The 20,803-nt window shown below is 45.8% G+C and overlaps 1 long non-coding RNA gene across 2 annotated transcripts in view; it reads left to right on the top strand.

Moving 5' to 3' along the window:
• Window positions 1-845: 845 nt before the first annotated feature.
• LOC123362692 overlaps window positions 846-20,803 on the top strand; it is a 68,962-nt gene continuing 49,004 nt past the window's right edge. Inside the window, exons 1-2 of one of the 2 annotated variants that reach the window (XR_006576522.1) lie at window positions 846-1,059; window positions 7,484-7,660. This is a non-coding gene — a long non-coding RNA (uncharacterized LOC123362692). Of the gene's footprint in view, window positions 1,060-7,480; window positions 7,661-20,803 lie in introns of both variants that reach the window. The other variant, XR_006576521.1, reaches the window with a different exon arrangement.

Here is a 20,803-nt window from a genome sequence, read left to right as displayed (position 1 = left end):
TTATATAGTGGTCAAAGCATTTTATGGAGGATATAAAGACATATAAATAATAACACCCACTCTCCAGTCTAAAGGGCAGACACCATTCTCCACATTTATGAAGGACGCTTGCAGCTTCACTACCATGGAAAGCCTAGCAATGAAAGGTCTTTCCTAAGATTTACTAAAGAAGGCTTAATAAAAGATCAGGACAAATATCTATGTGTAATCAGGGAAACTTGACCCATCTGACTTATAGAGCCAGATACTGCCCTCCATTACTTCGCAATAAATCCAGAGAGCTCCATTGAAGAGAATGGAATTATTCCAAATTTTACACCATTAGAAGAGAGATCAGAGTCATGCCCTCTTCAGTCTCTTCTTTGGTATCCAAAGTAATTGCTTGGAAAGTGACCACCAGGATCTAAACTGCCTTAGTGGCATCCAGTACCACCACAGTAATAAGCAAGGGGGGGAAATCCATTGGAAGGATGAGACTCAAAGGAGGAGAGAGAAGAGGCCTGAGAAGATAAAGATATTCCTTAACAGAGCTAGAGAGAAGGAAATGTAGAGCTTTGCATGCCCAATCTGCTGCATGACAACACCAAACCCACATACACAGAGGCTGTTTTTAAAATAGGAGGCCTGTAACATTGTGCTGAAATGCAGTTCAAAACGTCCACCTACCCTAGCAGGCTTGGGAGAGTTAAAGGATCTGCCCTTCCCCCATCCAATTCTCTGCTGCCAGGTGAAAGTTGCCCACAGGAAAATGAAAAAATCTGTGTCAAATGTAGTTATTCATAAAAATATGTCCCATTTGTTTTCTTTTTCTCTCTTTCATGCACCCTCTGGGAGCAGTAGCCAGTTGGAAAAGAGAGAGCCCTTCAAACGTAGTCCTTCCCACCCCACAGTGAACCTCATCAGGGCTTCCATCTCATGCCACAAGAATGATGTTGCTTTTATGAGTAGTACACATGACCTGAAAGGGTGAACAGCAGTGCCAAAAAGTCACAGAACTCATGTTACACAAGCGAGGACTTTGCAGCCAAGGGAAACTTCATTGAATGCTGACATATCAAGGTGGGTTTGTCCAAAATATGACCTCTTTTTTCTTTGTTTCTTATATCTATTTGCAAGGTCTATGTAATTCTTCATGGATTTCCTTCTGGCCCCGGAACAATCACTTGTTGGTGCCTTCTGTGGCCTTGGGCACAGAGGTTTTATACAGCTATAAATAATGTATGTACAAATGGCAATGTGTCTAGGTAAGTTCATGGCCAAATACTTGATTATTGCAAGTATGGATTAGGCACACAATTGAGAGCAGCACAGGGCTTTTAAAAGTTTTTAAGGTGAGGCTTTTAAGCTAGGTCAGGCCTTACATGCCACACGGGTGGTTCAGTTCATGCAGTGAGGTTTTTTTATTATTACGATTCTCAGAACAAACTATTTCTTATTTGTTTTCTCACTGTGACACTTCAGTTTAAACCTCCTTTTTCTAAGCATGCCTTTAGACTAAAAAGATTTACAGCCGAGTCTCAGCTTGTGAAAATCAGTATAGTTCCATTGATTTTAGTACGAACTTTTCTTCCTTTAAATTTTGTTTTGTAAAGCTTTCTCTTTCATGCAATCTTTGCATCTTAGAATTGCGCTGGAATAAGGGACAGTAGAATACTGAGTTAATCAATGACCCACATTCCGTGGGATAATTTCGCCTGAGTTTATTTGTCATGTATGGCAAATGCATCAGAAAAAAAGATAGATTACTTTTTCTGGTTGACATCCCCACATACATATTATGAAATTCTGCCCTTAAATTAAATGAAGGAGCTACCACAAATAGTCTTATGTTCCAGGTGGATAATACTGAGCATATTATGAGAAAAAGTAGCCTGGACAAAATAGTCCTTTCCCCTTCCTGTATCATTTTCAGTGTTCTCACAGTAGTTTGCATTTTGAGTTCAGCCATATTAGCTTCAAGCAGATTGACAAGTTCAAGCATGAATCTAATTTAAGCTTTGAATAAAACCCATCCGTGACAACTCTAATTATTAAGCAGATGCATTGCTTTTACCTTGATTTATTACGTAGAAACAATTACAACCATTCTTCTCTGCATTCATTCATATTTCAATGACTTAGCGTGCAGGCTACCTTATCACCAAAACTTGGATCAAAAACCAGGTCTGCTGCCTACCAATAAATTGCTTCTGTGCCTGGATTCTGACTATAGCATCCTATACCTGGATTTGTGTGGATGTGCCTAACAATTTCGCTACACTTTAAGTGGAGGTGAATAAGGGTACAGGGACTGGCTATCCCATGAAATGTGGATGCACACATGAAAGTGCCCTCACTAATAGATCAAGCGCCATTAATAGAAGATATGACAAGGATGATATCTGCCCTTTCATTGATAGCCTGTGTACATTATTTGTTGTTTGGTTTTGCAATGTGGGATACTGTTGGATCCCCAGCTGCTGTTAGATGATCATATAGCAGCAATGACCCAGGCAGCTTTTTTCACCAACAGCTGGCCAGGCGGTGGCAATCATTTCTTTCAGACCTTGCTGACATTAACCACACCCTTGTCACCTGCCCAGTAGTCTGTTGCAACATGCTTTACATGGGGCTGCACATGACATCATCGTGGTGCAGAACATGGTGACTTGCTTGCTAAGTGGAGTTTCTCACTGTCAGCACTTTGCAGCACCCCATGATCTGCGCTGGCTGACTGGCAATTTCCAGCTGTAGTCAGTTTTTTGACTGACGTGATGCTAAAGGGCCTGGGACTCGACTCCCTGCTGGATTGTCTTTCTCCCTGGGCAACACTGCTGCAGTCCTGATCAGCAGAGGTGCTCGAGCTGGGACCCTCTTGCTATAGGAGAGGGAGCTCCTAGCTGGGTATCTCCATGATGGGCCTTGAGGTTTGGAATTTACTTCTCCCACTTGGTCCAGAATAAGCCTGTTGACCTCCAGACTCCATCTCTCTTCACAAGCACTTGAGGAGGAAGGACTGCATTAAAGGCTGAGATTGGAGCACTGAGGTTCAGGATTTGTGGCCGTAGTAGTTCCCCCCTCAGCCAGGTTTTGTTTCTAGGGAGGTTCTTGCATTAATATTTGTTTGTATAGGGTGCCCTGTATTTTTAACATATGGCAAAGGTGCCTTGAAGCTTAGATAGGGAGTTTTTAATATTTTATGTGTATCTAAATAAATAAATATTTGCAGAATCCTTCATAGCTACGCTAGAAAAGGGTGTGATTTTTAACCTGTGTTAACTGGTCAAGGTAACCCCTAGGAAAGCCTACCATTCACCTTGACCAGCTAACATGTGTTAAAACAACAGGTTGCATTGTCCACACTAGCATTTTAACATGTGTTAGTTCATATGTATTAGCTAACCATGGTAAACACACACCTCTTTCTTACTCCGGACAAAGCCTTACTGGGAGCGGGGGAAGTACCATCTTCTCTAATGCATGTGGAATCGATCTGATAAGACAAACTTCATGCCAGTCCAAAGCCGTGCAGCAAGTCCTGTGCCCCATTGAAGTTCTGTGATAAGGACAAGAAGTGGTCAATAAGCCCTGTCCAGGCCCTCTGCACTAGGCTGATTTTCACCCTCAAGGTTTTAAGTGGCTATAGGAAACGGGTGATGCTTGTGGCCAATGGCAATCTGTTTCCATCTGTTGGTAGTGACAGTGAACAGTGGCCACGTTTTAAAAAGGTACCTGGCCCACTCTTCTTTGAAGAAGCAACAGGCTTCAAATTAAGCAAACAGCTAGTTCATAGAATTGCAAATCTTAACTACCGTAATTGATTTTCACTCTTTGCTCCCCTTTATTCCTTCCTCTTCATTTCTAGATCTTGCTAGTCAAGACACACCATGTTCTCTTATGCGGCTGAGAATAGAGAACATTAAGTGGACTCACCACAGCCTGTGCTACATGTGGTCATCATTTTCCCCCACAGTTCTTTACATATTATCACACAGCAAAAGGGCAGACAAGGTCTAGTAACATGCAGCTGTTGAGATGCAGTGCAGTAGTTGTTCCACTCGAGGGAGATCATGCTTTTAAGTAGCTAGAGTAAAACACTCACTGACACAAAGAGTGTAAAGGTAAAAACCACTCGTTGCTGAGATGGCTAGACAAGAGACTGGAAAGTAGACAGGAGTTCTTTACCTGATGTCTGTCTGCAGGGTGTTCTGGGAGTAATACTGAGTGCCCGGCCCCTACAGGCAATGAGTGCTCTAGGAATGCTAATAATTACAATCGTGACTAATAGGGCCACTTCCCTAAAAACCTGAGGCCTGATTTGCCATTCTGGCAGACTAGACTCCACATATGAATAGAGGTGCATGTGCAAAATCGTTTTATGCCACCTTTTGTTCTGGGACTGTCCAGAGGCCTGCCCAACTACTGGCATAAGTAAGAGCAGTCTTGAAGATGCTCTGACTTGACCTATGGCTGTTCCAGACTCCTCGGGGCCATTGCAGCAGTCAAGGTACACAGCATGCTCTAGTAATGCACCTTCCCCTGGCACATCTCATAGGCTAGGGGTTGTAGGAGGGAGATGTGTAGAACCAGTTATACCAGCTCTCTACTCTCTCAGGAAGCCCCTACACCAAGGACATTCCCCAGTGAGTAGATTCACTGCCTTTAGGAATGATGGAACAACACAAAGCCTATGTCTACACTGCACACAACTGGTGGCAGTGCATAGGGTCTGTGTAGCTACACACCGCAGTGAACAGCAGGCTCTGTCCACACTGTGGTGTGCAGCTACACGTGTCAGTGAAATGCTCTGGTGGGGGGAAGCAGCAGGGGAAAGTTTCAGCAGCTCCCTGGTGCCAGAGCCTTTCACTGTGGTGAGAAGAAGGCTCTGGCCGGGAGGAGGCTGTGGGAAAGGGCTGAATTGCAGGGAAAGGCCTCAGCAACTGGGTGCTGGCGGCAGAGCCTTTCCCTACTGGCTCCCCTCTGCCCAAGTTTCAGGGAAAGACTCCAGCAGTGGGGAAAGGCTCCAACAGTGGGATGGCAGCAGGACATTACATTGCTCGAAATATCAGTGTAGAGAGGAAGGCGTAGAGAGTCATGCAGGGTATGGACTTGTACCCACCGAGATCATTGAACAATGAAAAACTGATTTCAGAGTAGCAGCCATGTTAGTCTGTATCCACAAAAAGTACAGGAGTACTTGTGGCACCTTAGAGACTAATCAATTGAGATAAGCTATCGTCAGCAGGAGAAAAAAAACCTTTTCTCTTGCTGACGATAGCTCGTCTCATTGATTGGACTCTCCCAGTTGGTATGCATACTTTCACCTTTTCATGTTCTCTGTATGTATAACTATCTCCTGTCTGTGTGTTCCATTCTTTGCATCTGAAGAAGTGAGCTGTAGCCCACGAAAGCTTATGCTGAAATAAATGTGTTAGTCTCTAAGGTGCCACAAGTACTCCTGTACTTTTTAATGAAAAACTGGGCTCCCGGTGCCTAGGAGCGACCTTCATTTTTCACACACCTGCGAAATTAACGCTGGCTTTTATGAGATGATGCCGCTGCGAGGAGGTGTGACACATCATGGTGGCACTCAGCATCACACGGCATGGAGAGATTCAACATGTTCCAAAGAACTAGACATTTGAAGCCTGTTGATTCTGTACTAAGAGTGAGGTTGAGGAGGGGTGTTATTGTAGTCTATAGAAAACCCATTGTCTCCAATGTACATGCTGTCCAATAGTGAGCTGGAGAGCAATGAAAATGTTACACCATTATTAGATGCACGTCCTGTACCAGCCTCCCTACACCGACCAGGGGAAATGAATGACACAAAGAATACAACCAAAGTGGTCAGCTAGAAATGAGCTCCCCACCTCTTCTCAGTCAAAAGGGACCTTGGCGTACACAACTCCCTTCAGTGAGATGCTCTTGGAGAAGAGTGATGGGATAGATCCATCCCTAGCTTCATTAGAGACAGTTAAACTTGATTCATCTTGTCTCCGACCACTCCCTGCCTTGGCTCCCTAACAGGGAGAATACCAGGGCGTTTCCCAGTCAGGGTCAGTTGTCAGAGACAGATTCACATAAAATTCAGCATCTACAGGGCGTTTGTGTGAGTCAGAGTCATTTCAGAATGGCTCCCAGCTATGGGAAAAGCAACTCCCAAAGTAGCTGGGGTGGTTCCCAAGCTAATAGACGTCCACTGGGAAAGGGGGGAGCTAATAAAAGCTCAGGGTAAGAAATTAGAAGGTCCTGAAAATAATTCCAAGCTGCATCATAATATTTATCATTTTATATCTTCAAAGTGCTCTACAAATACTGTCTGATGAATCCTCTCGACACTCCGGGGAGAGATTATCCTCCCTAGTTGGCAGCTATGGAAACCATGGCACTGAGTTAGGTGACTTGCCTAGAGCCAGAGAAGGGAGTGTCAGAGCCTGGTTTTGAATTCAGGAGTTCCTGGCTCCCACTCGTGTGTTCAGACCATTAAGTAATGTGGCTTCCCTGCAGGAAAGATAATAATAAACTCCCACTTACCCATACACATTCCCAGTAACTGGGCTAATCTGTTTTTATAACACTAGTGTCAATTCTAATTCACAACAAGTAGGTCCATGGTCCGTGGTTTAGATGCATACAGACACTAGTAGTCTCTCAGTTGTGAGCCAGACCTTCCAATCAGAGAGCATCAGGAAATATAGTCCAAGCCAGGGCCCTGTTCGGTGTTATTTTCACACTTGTAGCATCACCAATATGTTATTCCACATATAGGCACAGCTTTAGGAGTGGTGCAGGCAGGCCTCAAGTAAAGGGGGGAAATGCAGGTGTCCAGCACATCTAGGGGAGCTCAGAGGCTACTCTGCTGCCAGCAGACAGACTCCCAGTCTAGGCATCCTGGTGTGGAGGGGGACCCTTTCATGGCTCTTCCCCTCCACTGCACCAGTCCTGCTCTGTGGGTTAGCACAGGGGAGGGACCATAGCCCCATCTCCTCTCTGCCTCTTTGGGCTCCTCTGCATCTCCATGGATCTAGGGAGGGAGCAACCAGTCACCGTGCTCCCCTGTGCACAGTCTCCCAGTGTTGTGCTTGAGCAAACAGAAGGCCAGGCCTTGCCGCATGCTCTGGCGGTCACCACACCTAGACTATTTTGGACCACAGTTGGACGCCCGTGTCACAGTTACAGGGCTAGCTGCACCTCAGTCCCCTCTCTGGTCTGAGTGCACCCACAGGCTGTCACTCCCCAGGCCTTTCCCTCTCCGGAGGTGGAATGCCATCATTCTCCCCCTCTCAGACCAGGCCCTGGATACAACACCCCGTGTATCGACTGTGTGCTGTGTTTATATGCCTGTGGTTCTTCCCTCCAGCAGCCTGTGACCTGTGGTGTGTATAGTGACCAGACAGCCTTCTCCTGAAACCAAAGTATTGTTTATTTTGCAGTAGGAAAAAAAACGTTAGTGAGAAAAGGATTTGGAAACAACAGCCTACATGCACTTCTTTCTTAGCAGCAGCTTGCAGGACGGAGTCCCAAAGAGCAATTCTCAGGAGATGGAAGTCAGCATCTCACCCTTCTTATGCAAACAAGAGAGAGAACAGTCCACCACAACAGTGACAGAAAAGCTGACTATTGAAGCCTTTCCAGGACTAGGTCAAAGGGGCAGCGTGCAATCCAGGAGCTGCTTACGGTGAGCATTTAGAATGACTTCAAATGTGTGCCTTTGTATTACCGTGGTTGGTGAATAACAGTGCCACTATAGGTAAGGTCGCATCATGCCTTCTGTTGAAAGGTCGACACTTCTAAGTCCTGGGCAATTGACATGCTTGGTCAGATGCTTGGTCAGAATAGGGTTGCCACCTTTCTAATTGCTGGTAACCAGACCCCCAAAGCCCTGCCCCTTGCCTCCTGCCCTGCTTCTTCCTCCTAAGGCCCCACCCCCGCTCCACCTCTTCCCTCAAGACCCCACCCCTTCTCCACCTTTTCCCCCAGGCTCTGCTCCCATCTCCCACTCTTTCCCCAAGGCCCCATCCTGTTGCTCTCTCTTCTCCTCCCTCCCCCCAACACTCGCTGGATCGTCTCAAGGAACCTGCCTGTGGGTAGCAGTTGAGCAGGGGCTGGCAAAGGTTAATAAGATGGCACATCCACCCACCCCATGGTACCTGGACTTTTGGTTCGGGTGCCATTTAGGGTTGCCAGGTTCCCTTTTTGACCAGACTGTCTGGTTGAAAACCAGGCATCTGGCAACTCTAAATGGGACCTGGCCACAGAAGCCAAAACCCCGTCTGTATGGGTAAAATCTGGATGGGTGGCAACCCTAATTTGACATTTGGATGGCCTCAGGAAGGTGCAGGGTAGGATAAGTGACTAAACTCTGGGGTCTTTGAGCCAGAGGTTATGGAGATATATGCCCCCCCAAACCAGCCATTTTAATAAAAGGTTCTAGGTGGCTGGGTGGGAAGGGGAGTTTGCACAGAATTAGAGATCAAACTCTTGATGTGATGTGGTCTCAGTCTGTCGAGTTTTACCCAAAGCAGCGTGAGTGGCACCAAGAATTCTTTGGGGGACCCACAGTGAGAGAAGCCTTTAAGAAAAGATAAATTTTTTCCATGCGCCAATACAGAAAAACAGCTAGAATGTTTCCTTACCTCCCATTTTATATACCTTAAAGCTCCATGATTGTGAATGGTCTAAAATCGGAACGGTTAATCGGATTGCTTTGAAAGTGGTGTGCCTCTTGAAGGTGCAGGGTGGCGTTAGTGATCCAAATGTGGGGTCCTTTGACTGAGGGGTTCCCAAGCTACATCCCCTCGCCCAATGGTTTCCTTCTGCTACCTTGTGCTGTTAAACTGGGAGATACTCATGACTGGATGAATCACAGAGATGGATGGCTGTAAAGTCACCCTTTAATTAACATAACGAAGGATAAATTAATCACAATGGGAGGGGTATTAAAGAACAGAAGAGGGGGGACATTTGGGAAGAGGGGATAAATGGGGAGGGGAGAGAGGTTGGAGGCTCAGATGAGGGATGTGTGGCATCCCTCAGCTTCTGCCAGTGCACACCAACCCCATGCACCCCAAATCCCTGCACCCCAGCTGTCTCAGGGCACTCCAAACCCCTGCACCTCGCATCTCTGCCAGTGCAACCCAAATCCCTCTACCCCAGCTCTCTCAGGGCACCCCAAACCCCTGCACTTCCCTGCTCTGCCAGTGCACCCCAAATTTCTCCACCTCAGCTCTTTCAGTGCAGCCCAAATCTCTCCACCCCAGATCTCTCAGTACGCGCCAATCCCCTGCACCTGCCAACTCTGCCAGTGCACCCCAACTATCTGCACCCTCAGGTACACCAGTGCACCCCACTCCCCTTCATCCCCAGCAGTGCCAGTGCACCCCAACCCTCTGAACTCCCCAGCTCTGTCATCCACAAATGTCGCCATATCCCAAACACAACTGTACCAAGGAAGCCCAAATACTCTACCATTGAGTGTAGGTTCACCTAACACACTGACAGCAGATGGTCTATGCAAATAATTCCCATTGGTGGTTGCCGATGGAAAGGAATACAAAGCAATATAGACAAGAAAAATACACACTAAATAGGCAGCTAATGCAAATCTTCAAAAAAATCACAGGGAATAGTGTTCATTTTTCAGGGCCAGCTACTCTGAAGAATTCAGCACTGACGATAGGGCCATATTGTCAAAATATCCAATTTAGGTACTGAAATGAAATGGCTGGATTTTGAACATGGACAACAATGGCAGCTGCAGCAATCTAGCCACTTCCTTTAGGTGCCTCAGTAAGAGATGTTGCATACGGAGGTCTTCTGAAACTCTAGCCCTCTCTTCTCTTTTTGGAGTCCTTTGGTTTTATAATGATTTTTATTTTGGAGCTCCAAAGTTGTCATAAAAAATAAAAATAGTTTTTATATGGTAAAATATTGTGATGAACTGTATTGAAACTGTAATGATGTATATGCACCCATGCACAGACACTCACCTGGCAACCCCTTGCGCATCTGAGCGAATTTATGCTAAGCAGTCCAGTTGGTTTTCATGGAACTACGCACCACTGTACAATTATTCACATACCAAGCACTTGCATGATCAAAGCTTCATATCATAATGCTGTTTTCCTGGTAATAACTTCCGGTATGGGCAGGGTAGCCTTTTGTTGGCTTCCTCAATGATATACTGAAATATAACAAGAAATTAGTAGATATTGCCAAGAATGCAAATCTTTGTTTACATGGAGACATGTAATAAACAATGACAGTTAGGAGTTAAATTATTGCAGGAACCATAAAACGGAACACTTTTGCCATGAATGGAAGGGTTTAATGACACAAAGTGATAGTATGAAACGGCATGTTAGAGACTTATTAGGGAGTGACAGCTGTAAGCACTTCATGCTACTGTACTATGGGCAGAAGATAAAAAAATCACTGTTTAAAAAGAAAGGAATGAAAAACTGAGACCACAATGCAGCTGTCAAATCCAATTCTGTGTCTACTAAATACTGAAACCAGGGGAGATAAAACTCCTCCTGATTTCAATGCACTACACATAGCACGGCTCTAGTCTGATCTTTTGGATTTAGGCACACTGTGTCTTCAGTTATTCATTGTATCTACTACATGGCTTGTGGGACACGTGCTTTACTTCATATCACACCCTCTTGTGTATAAAATGTGAGCCTGCAGGCATACAGCTAACAAGCAATGGAGGAAATTGTAGCACTGATTTCATATGGGATATGACCTACCACATTTTTCATCCCACATGATCAAGTTAAGATTTAGACATGTATAGTTCACAGGCTGCAAGGAAAGACTAAAATGCTTGCTTGAGATATTATGCAGTAACAGGGAAATACATGTGGAGTCAATCACCCAAAATCCAGATGCTGCTACTGTTTGGCTTCTGCTTTCTGCTGTTTCTAATTTTTTTCTTTCTGAAGTCAAGCTGCTCTACCTTCAGTGTCCACTGCTACCAGGTGCTCTGTTACAGTCCAAGGAAACCAATAGAATGAGGCCAATTGGTCTTCTATGCCAAATAGCAAAAAAACAGAAACTTAACTGCAGTCATGAAATACTCCAACCAGCAAGGGCACAGACAAGGGATTTCTGAAGGTGTTCAAAATAATCCTGAGTACTCTTGGCCATTGCAAATGGGAGATGAGAGAACTCAAGGGGAAGATTTTCTAAAGGGACAAAAGAAGAACCCCAGAGAGAGATTAAACTGAAAGGGAACCTGAAGAGAGTAATTTAGGTTCCCTAGTTAAATAAATGAATTAGCTACATAGATGGAGGCTGATGTTGCTACCCTACTGGAAGCAAAACTGCCACTGAAGCTCCGTCGGTCCACAGAACTAAACAGAGAGCTGGAGAAAAAAATACTGTATTTCAAAATTTCAGTGAAAATATTTTGGACTTTTTCATGGAATTTTTGTTTGGTTTTGGTTTTTCAGCCAGCTGACACAGCATTTGAAAATTTGAAATTTCAACCAAAAATGTTGAGAAAAAAATTCAAAACTGTTTTTGCAAGAGTAGTTCTGCATTTTTCAACCAGCTCTAGATAGATTAATTTCTTTGGTTCAGAAATCAGGCCCTGAAATTATCACCAGAACAGCTGCTCTTGCACAGTTTCTATTCAGCTACTCTCCCTGTGACTGAAATACTGCAAGGGAAACTTCTCTTCTGGCATTGCAGGATTTTTACTTCTGGTCAAAACCTAGAAGCGAGGAAAAGTACAATAAAGGGAAAAATATAGCCTCCCAAAAAGAAAACAAAGTTAAGCAGATATTTTCAAACCACAGGAAAATTTCTTTTTGGCACTGGGTCAAGGTGTTTGGGTTGGTTATTCAATCTAGCTCCTCCCTCTGTAGGTGTAAACCATATATTAAAGATGAGACAAAGAGCTGGTGTTCAGAATGGGATCCAGATCATGAATAAACTATGGTTCAGGTTTGAGGCTGAATCATGGCCAGGGTTTAAGCTTGCATTCAACAGTGCCAAAATCTTATGAACTATTCTCTTGAGATTTTGGCTGCACGTGAACTGGCACCAGAATACTGGCTCATCTGCTTCTGGATCTGACCCCAAATGAAAGGGTAGCTTCAGCTCTGAGTATTCCCATTCCACTTAAACACACGTGCAATAAATCTGAAGAGGTTCAGATTCAAATTTCTGGTTTTGTATAATCTTGGTGGACTAAAGAGATTTAAATTTTGCCCGGCTTGACAAAGCCCTGGCTGGGATGATTTAGTTGGGGTTGGTCCTGCTTTGAGCAGGAGGTTGAACTAGATGACCTCCTGAGGTCTCTTCCAGCCCTAATCTTCTATGATTCTAAGGCCATCTCAATGGTAATGGACTTTAGGCAAAAAGATCATTAAGATTGTTACCATGGGTAAAGGTTTCAAAACCACCCCCCATTTAAAAAAGTGACTTTGGGCTTGTCTATACAAACACTTAGTTCATAGCAAACTAGGGTTTAAACCTACCTTGGACTAGCCTGCTACACACTAACTGTCCATGTGGACCCTGATGCCAGGCACTAAAGGTTCCCTAGTGTGCTTTTATCTACCCCACTTTGAACTTTTAGTGTGTGGTAACAGGATCCACCTGAACACTTAGTGTGTGACAGGCAAGTGCAAGATAGTTCCTGGCAAGCTGGAGTGTAAATCAAAGTGTTCATATAGACAAGCCCTTAGGAACCTACTTCTCACTGGAAATTAATAGGACTCAAGCTGCTAAGTGCCTCAGTCACTTTGTAATATGGGACTAGGCACCTAGATAACTTAGGCACTTTTGAAAATTGTGCCTGACATCTAAGCGTGTATGAGCCTGAGCCAAAGCCCATGGACGTCAGTGAAAGTGTTTCCATTGACATCAGCAGGCTTTGCACCAGACCTCAGTTGAATTGCTAAACCCAGGTGATGCTTTTGATATGAACAGACACACTTTGCTGCACCTCCAGTGATAAGCAGGAAGACAGGCCCAAATGGATTCACTGGAGCAATTCAGCTCCACGCTCACAGGGAAACCCAACTCCCCAAACCAGTCATTTGGCATGTGTGGATTCTGCATGTTCTCTTCACATGCTTTAGGGAAACCACTGGGCACCCATTTTCCACTTGTGCCCTGAACTAAGAACCCACATAGAGATTTGTGCATGAGCAAACTTCTGAAAATGTGGCTAACTAAGTCTCACATTAATAAAGACTGTTCACGCCTACATAGTAAAAGGCTACGCAGAGGATAAAGAAAGGGGTAGAAAGCAAAGGAAAGAAGCCATCAGTGACTCAAGTGTGTCTCACTAAAGCAAAGACATCCTGGAACAGACAGTCTATCAGGCTGGACACATGCTCTCCAAGGAATTAGTTGCATTCCAACTTAAATCACAAGACTGTAGTTACAGTATTAGCCTAGCTAAGTGAGGTTTTGCATAGTCTTCGAATGGATATGCTGCATCCTGCATCCATGTCAATTAAAAAAAAACACCTCTCTCTTTCCAAGTTAAATAAACCTTTTTTTATTTAAGATAATTGCTGTTCATTGCATTGGGTTTGGGGCTAAATGATGCAAGTTGGTCCTAGGGAGAAGAATTTTGAAACCTTAGATTCAGAGGACTCTGAGATGGGACAAAGGGACCCATCTGGAGCATCCTGCCAAAAGTGTTGGCACAGAAAGTCCAACTTGAAAGGTGCTGCCAGGACACTGGCTGTGGGCATTTGGGTCACCTGGGAAGCCTAAAGACCACGGACATGAGTCTGTACCTAGTGCCAATGGGAGCTTTGGTACTGATTTCAGAGGGCACAGGGTCAAGCCCAAAGAAAGGTGGGAAGATCCAGGGGTATCCACGTCAGTTGTGAGGCTCTACAACTCTTGAGCATGGAAGGAGCAGGTTTAGTTTTGTTAGAGTTGGGAGATTCTATTTCAAGCTAACTCTGCTGCCCGTTAGGTTGACCAGCCATGAAGACAAGGTCTGTGGAAATCCTGGCGTTAGCTTGTGAGACCAGCCCCCAGTGGACTGGCAGATCTATAGAGCCAAAACTATCGTCCTTCTTTTGTAAATTCTGTAGAAAGTTCATGAAGTCTCAGATGTGCCTTTGCAAAGTAACGTCATTTACTCTGTTGACCACAGGCAAGAAGAAAAAAGTTCTAAGAAAACATTTTCATTACTGAGAAAACTTACAATTACAAAGTCGCAGCTTAAACACTGAATTTATGGTGTTGCTGTTGTTCCCTTTCATCTCTTCTACTTCAGTAATAAAGTCAATAAGTGTGGTCACTCACAGAGTAAGTGTGGCAGGTACACAATGCCAAACGGAGATGTATCATTTGCAGCAAGGGCTGGGTTTGTGGCTGGATTTAGGGCTAACTCCTTGGCAAATTCCACTGCTGACTCTGCTGGCATGACTTCAGAGACAGCTTCTGGGGCTGTTTTGGATTCAGGCGATTGATGGTTTGGCCTCTCTCACATGTCCTCTTGAACACAGCTCCTCTTTGTCTTTTTCTTCATGACATGCAATCCCTCTGGTACAATTAGGACCTTCGCAAACTCTTTGTTTCTAACTTTGGGCAGTTGAACACAAAGTATATTTATGCTAATTGCATATTTAAAGTGCACACAGCAGGGCTTTTCTTCCCCCCTGGGACAGGCCTTCCAAATGAAATTTGTCATTACTAAGGAGGTGGGAGCTCTCGGAACTTAGAGAATTGAAACCCCCCTGCAATTTGGTGGCTTTGAGTATTGACAGCTTGAGGTTTCTCCAACTCTCACTCTATTTTAAAAAATCAGCTCTGCTTTAAAATTACTACATTCCCCATCCAAGTGAGTGGGTCTGCTAGGGGCCTGGATACTGCAGCACACCAATGTACCAGATGTACCCCATCTCTGACTGAGCAGGAACAAAAGCATTGGGACACCACTTGGAAAAGGACTCAGCCCACCTTTGCCAGGCGTAGGTTTTGGGGGAAGGCGCCTCTTCCACCTCGCTCTTGTAAGGAGCTTCAGCTCAATGTGTGCAGGAAGGAACAACTGGAGGAATAAGTGGAGAAAAAGACACAAAGATGATTTCCTTGCGTAGCTCAAAACAATATGATAGTGATAAAGAACAGCTCATTGCAGCCGAGTGCCCCAGGCCACTCCAGGCTGCTCACTCACGTCATCATCATTCACAAGCCTTCTTCCCAGGCACATTTCCAATATCCATATCTACACATCAGCATAGTGTCTTGTTTCCTCTCTCCCAGCCCTGTGCTGTAATGAAGACAGACAAGTGGGGACCTGACGGAAGGGAGACAGAGAGGGAGGGAAGGAAAGGGAGGGGCAAAGGAGAGCAAAAGAGGAATTTGGAGAAAGCTCTAGAGAAGATGGTGGCAAATCTCCCCACCTAGGCTCAAATGTTCCCCTCAAAAAACTAAACTATTAACTAAAGGCCCTGACCCTGCAAACACGCAAGCACCAGCTCAACTTTATTCACAAGGACTCTTCTTCGAGTCACTCGTGTGAGTAAAGTTAAGTATATGCCTGAGCGTTTAGAGGCTCAGGACCTATGGCCCCTTTCAATGGGGTGTACAAACCCCACAGAGGCCGAGGAGGGGTTAACGGGCGCCTATGGGCCTGCCTGGCTACACCTGAAGTAGGTGTCAAGCCTGGAGGGAGAAGCTAAAGGGGCCGAATCCGGCTCCAATGCCAGCTGACTAAGAAGGAGAACAGTGCTCTGGCTCTCAATGAGAGGAGCCTTGCTGGAGCCAGGGTGCTGAGCTGGTGGAGAGAGGGAAGGTAGAGCTGCAGCAGGACTATTGTTCTGAGCACCTTGCCTGTTGGCGCTGGGAGAGACTGCTGCTTGGCAGAACCCTCGGCCCCCAAAAGGGAAGGTGGGCCTGAAGCAGGGAGCCTGGAGGGGTGTTGCCTCAGAGAGACAGGCCCTGGATGGAAGGAAGGAAGGGCTGGCTCCAGTCAAGGGCCAGGATAGATGACTCTCCTTTGTTGTGTTTGTGATATTTGTTTGGAACTTTGATACCCCAGAAGGGTTGGCTCTAGGGTGTGACTTAGGCAGAGGGCTAAGTCACCATAGCACTGGACTCCGGTGAAGGTGGCTGCCATCCTGTGAACACCTGGATGGGAACACCTGAGGCACGGTGAGTAGTGCTATGGCGAGCCACAATGGGGTGCTGCAAAGTCCAACCCAGCCGCACCCCCATAGTGCCCCCGGTACAATAGACTGCACAAAGAGAGCAATGCTTACCCAGCAAAATATGAAGGATTAGAGGCAGTGGGCAGGGCCAGATTTGGCATGGGACCCTCTGGCCCAAATCCACATATGCCCAGCCAGCTGTTCAGGGGTCTCCATGTTATTCTCAGCCCCTACAGGCCAGCAATAGCACTATGGCAGTGTCAGTGGCATTAACTTGCTTACAAAGTTGGATGGATTTTTGAGTGAATGTTCCTGATACCAGGGTCAGTTTCAGCTACACATAAAGATCCTTTAAAGTAAAAATTAGCATCTCTCTCGCTCTCCACACCCACAGAGTTCTCCTTCCCTCTGATATGCCCCTGTGCAGCTGGCAGCAAGTCCCTACTCCTAATTCTGCCAAGTGCCCAATACAAAATATGGCTCTTGGTCTTCACAATTTACACTGAGCCATATGGCAATGTGACAATGGGAAATATGGCACAAAGCAAGGATATATCTTTAACCTACTGCTCGCATGTGGGATGAGTATTCAGAGCCACTGTGGCATGGGCCCAAGAGAGGCACAAATAGTGTGTAAGCTGTTATTGAGACTAGTAATAACCCCCAAGACCCTCAGACAAATTAATCCTGCTAGCAGAATATAGACTGAATGGATGAGACAGTGTATTTGTAAATAGCAAGGCCATGGGATGGGCCCATGACCCTGCTCCTTGGGACATCTTCCATGGCTCCTGTCTTAGGGATGGTCTACACTACACAGTTAGGTTGATATAAGCAGCCTACATCAACCTAATTATGTCATTGTCTACACTCTAGCCTTCCTCCCGCCAATGCAAGTGCCATACCACACCGACATAATAGTTCCACCTCCATGAGATGTGTAAGGCTTATGTCAGTGTAGTTAGGGTGATGCAGTGTCTGCACTGTGTCCCTTATATCAGCGGTTGGCTGTCTTGTCAATTTCATGGCAGGAGCCATGAAATTGACAAGAGAACTTGGCAGCTAGAGCCCAGATGCCCCTGCTCCCTTGGAGAGCTGGGGGTTGGATCCCACTCCTGGCTGGGAGCCAGAGGAACAATGGACCCCGCTCCCAGCTGGGAGCCAGGGTGAGAATCCCCAGCAGCTTCGGACCCCACTGTGACACTGCACCCCATATTCTGCATAGTGATATTATTACGATATGATTATAGCATTATTATGATGTATTTTGTGCAAGATAAGTCATGTGAGATGTCATTGGAAAAGTTATGTCTTGCTGAATATGATTATTCTATTTGCATGCATGTATCATTTTTGTATCTGAAGTTATGACTATTGACTATGTATCTGTATTTCAAATATAGTTACACCTGGGTGATACCCAGTAGGCAAGATGCTTCCAGTCTAAATAGCAGGGTAATGGGCCATTAGGGAAACAATAGGCCTTAGGAGAAGCTTATTTCCCATCTGGTGAGCCTTCCTGAGAGGGCTCCAGACAGCCTGTAAGTAATGGCTGCTATGACTCCACAACATCATGTGACCAGGCCACATGACTCTGGACTCCATTTTGGGGTGTCAGTGTTTTTCCATAAACTGAGTCTGGAAATGAAGAATTCCCGCCATATGCTAAAGCTATATAAATCAGGGAGTGACTTCATCTGTTGTTCTTCACTCCCCACACAAGAAGACTCCAAGAAAAACACGTGAGGAACAAAGACTGAACAGGGGGAAGTGCTGGGCCCAGGCTAAAGGGATTGTTAGCCTGCATATGAAGGACCTCGGGATTCCAAGCTGTAAAGCAAGTGTAGCTTGTCCCTTAAAGATCTCAAGCCTGTTTGTATCATCTCTCAGGGTGAGAATCTGCTATTCAGATTCAATGTATCTAGTATGTTAAGCTTAGTTTGCATTTTTGTTTATTTACTAGGTAATCTGCTTTGATGTGTTTGCTATCACTTATAATCACTTAAAACCTATCTTTTGTAGTTAATAAGCCTGTTTATGTTTTAAATTAAACCCAGTGTGCCTTTAAATGAAGTATCTGAGGGGAAATCTCAACTTAGTTTAACACAGGCTTGCTGTATTTCTTCTTCTCATTGAGGGAGGGGAAAACTCTATGAGATTACGCTGTACAGTTCCCTGTGCAGTGCAAGATGGTATAATTTTGGGTTTATGCTCCAGAGGGGGTGCATGCCTGGGGAGCTGAGAGTTACCTTGGCTGTAGCCTTTCTATTGTTGGTTCATGCAGTGGCTGGTCAGAGAGCCTGCCTATAACTGCAACTGGGTGTGTCCCTACCTGTGTGAATGCTGGTAGAAGTGTAGGACTGGGAGCGGGTCTGCAGCTTATCACAGCAACTCAATGAGAGAGGAAGCCCAGGCTGGTGGGTCAAAGGACTCAGTGGTACCCCAGTTCCAGGCGGCACCCCGGGGGGGAACCCATCACACCCACTCCCAGATCAGAAGGCCCAGCGACTTTGGACCCACTCCCAGCCTGGAGCTGGGGCGAAAAGTCCCTAAGCTTCCCCCCTCCCCAGCTGAGAAGCCCTGGTAGCTTCAGATCCACTCCCAGCTGAGAAGCCCCAGCAGCTTCGGACCCTACTCCAAGCTAGGAGCTGGGGTGAGAAGCCCCAGTGGCTTCTGACCACTCCCCACCAGGAATAGGGCAGCCTTGTCAATTTCCCGGCTCAGTGAGCTGTGAAACTGACAAGGCTGCCTGGATCCCCAGGGGAGAGAGGGTGCGGGGGGGGGGGTGAGCAGCCAGGGCAGCTGGACCCCGCTCCCGAAGGCAAGAAGCCGCAGGCAGCTTCCCCTGGTAACAGGCAGGGAACAAGGAGGGTAGAAGTCCTGGGTGGCTTCCCCACTCCTAGTATGGAATGGGGGCAGCCCATCAGGAGCCTGTGGGGCAGCCAGAATCCCAGCAGGGAGCTGCCAGCAGAGCTGAGAGACTGGGCTCTCAGCTCCCCAGACTGCCCCTCTTAGGTTGGCAGAAACGCTCTGGTGAAGACGAGCACCACCGACCCAACGAGGGCAGTGTGGACATGCACCATCGCAGTAATTACTACAGTGGCTGTAAGTCGACCTAATATAGGTCGACTGACATTTCTAGTGTGGACATACCCTCGGTCTGCACTGGGCATTAATGTGCTTGTCAGGCATGGGGATGCACATGCATTTATGTTCAGCCCATCCCCTCCCGCCCGATTCTTAGTTCCTATCTCAGAATGGTCATCTGTGACTTCCACTTCTAACGGTCTGCATCAAGAGTCTCTCCATCATTTTAGTGGGAGCCAGAATCAGGCTGGAGAACTTCCATCCCAAGACACTTCCCCACCATTCCCAGTTATTGGATGTACATAGGCGCACTAGGTAGCAAGAATGGATTGAGTACTGTATGTCTGAGATTCACCGACTTGAAGGAATTCATATAACACCCGTATTTTTTTTTAACTGAGCGGATCTCTACTCAAAGGCCCATATCCTCTGCTGTTCCAGAACTCTGCAAAGCACAGCTGATAAGGGAGGAGCAAAGTGCAGCTGAAAAGGTTGAAACCACTCTGTGCTCCCTAGATCCCTGGAGCTGCTTGCCAGCATAATTCAGAGCAGACTCAGAGCTGTTCCAAAGTGTGCTGGGCTGCAATGCAGTGCATTCTTCAGCTGTACAGTGCAGTGCCACACTCTCTCTCCTTGACATGCCCCCATCACAAACCCTGAACCAGGGTATAGGAGCAGAAGGTGGTATAGTGCAGACTATGCTAGCTCTATCGCATCAAAGGAGTCCCCTACTCTGGGGTGGGGTGATCCCAAACAGCTAATTAAGATGGCCTTCTGCTTCCTTTAAGCCACTACAAGAAGGAGCTGGGATCTGGCCCAAATATTTTAAGTGGATTAGCTCACTTGACCCTTTATTTTACCTAAAAATCTTTTTTTATTTCCCCAAATTTGTTCTTTCTTATGAAGGAAACAGCCACACTATATGCAGAAAGCTTGTTGGTTTTTAAAAACTAACTAGCCGTGTATGCTGTTGAATTTATGGTTGAGAAGGTAACACATAAGCACTGTTCTGGGCTTTGATAACTTAGCACTTCTGTGATGTGTGAATGAAGTCCAGCAGGCCCAGGACCATGCTAGTCTTATGTTTTTGATCTCTGTCAGTAATGAGATGCCAGCAGCCTGTACTTCAAAGCCTGAACTGATACAGATAATCTTGTGAAAGGCCCTCCGAATTTCAAGTCAATTCCCAGACTAAAGTACTGGGGATTATAGAGACAACAGAGCAGCTGATGGAAGAGGTATTGCTTGTTTGCTATTCACTCCTTTGATTTCTTCCTAATATTCTTTTTAATTTCCAACGGGCATTCTGTTTCCTCCACATCATAACACAGAAGGCTTAACATTGTCAGACTTGCTATCAGTGCTCTATGAGGAAGATGAAGCATCTACAAATTTATCTTGCTTTTCTCTCCAGGATGTCTGTAAAACACTGCCATTCAGGGCTAAAGTGACAAATGTGGTGCAATGTAACAGTATCCAGACTACTATGCGGGCCGAACTTGCATTACAAACTGCACAGGCAGTAAAATATTACACTTCCATTCTTTTGAGGTTTCTTTCTTTCTTGAAACTACTTGTGGGGAGAAGAGGGGGTGTAACTT

Source organism: Mauremys mutica, chromosome 2 (genome assembly GCF_020497125.1).
Source record: "Mauremys mutica isolate MM-2020 ecotype Southern chromosome 2, ASM2049712v1, whole genome shotgun sequence".
Taxonomy (NCBI): Eukaryota; Metazoa; Chordata; order Testudines; family Geoemydidae; genus Mauremys; species Mauremys mutica.
Note: the sequence above shows the minus strand (reverse complement) of the source record. Positions and strands in the feature narration are given on the sequence as shown.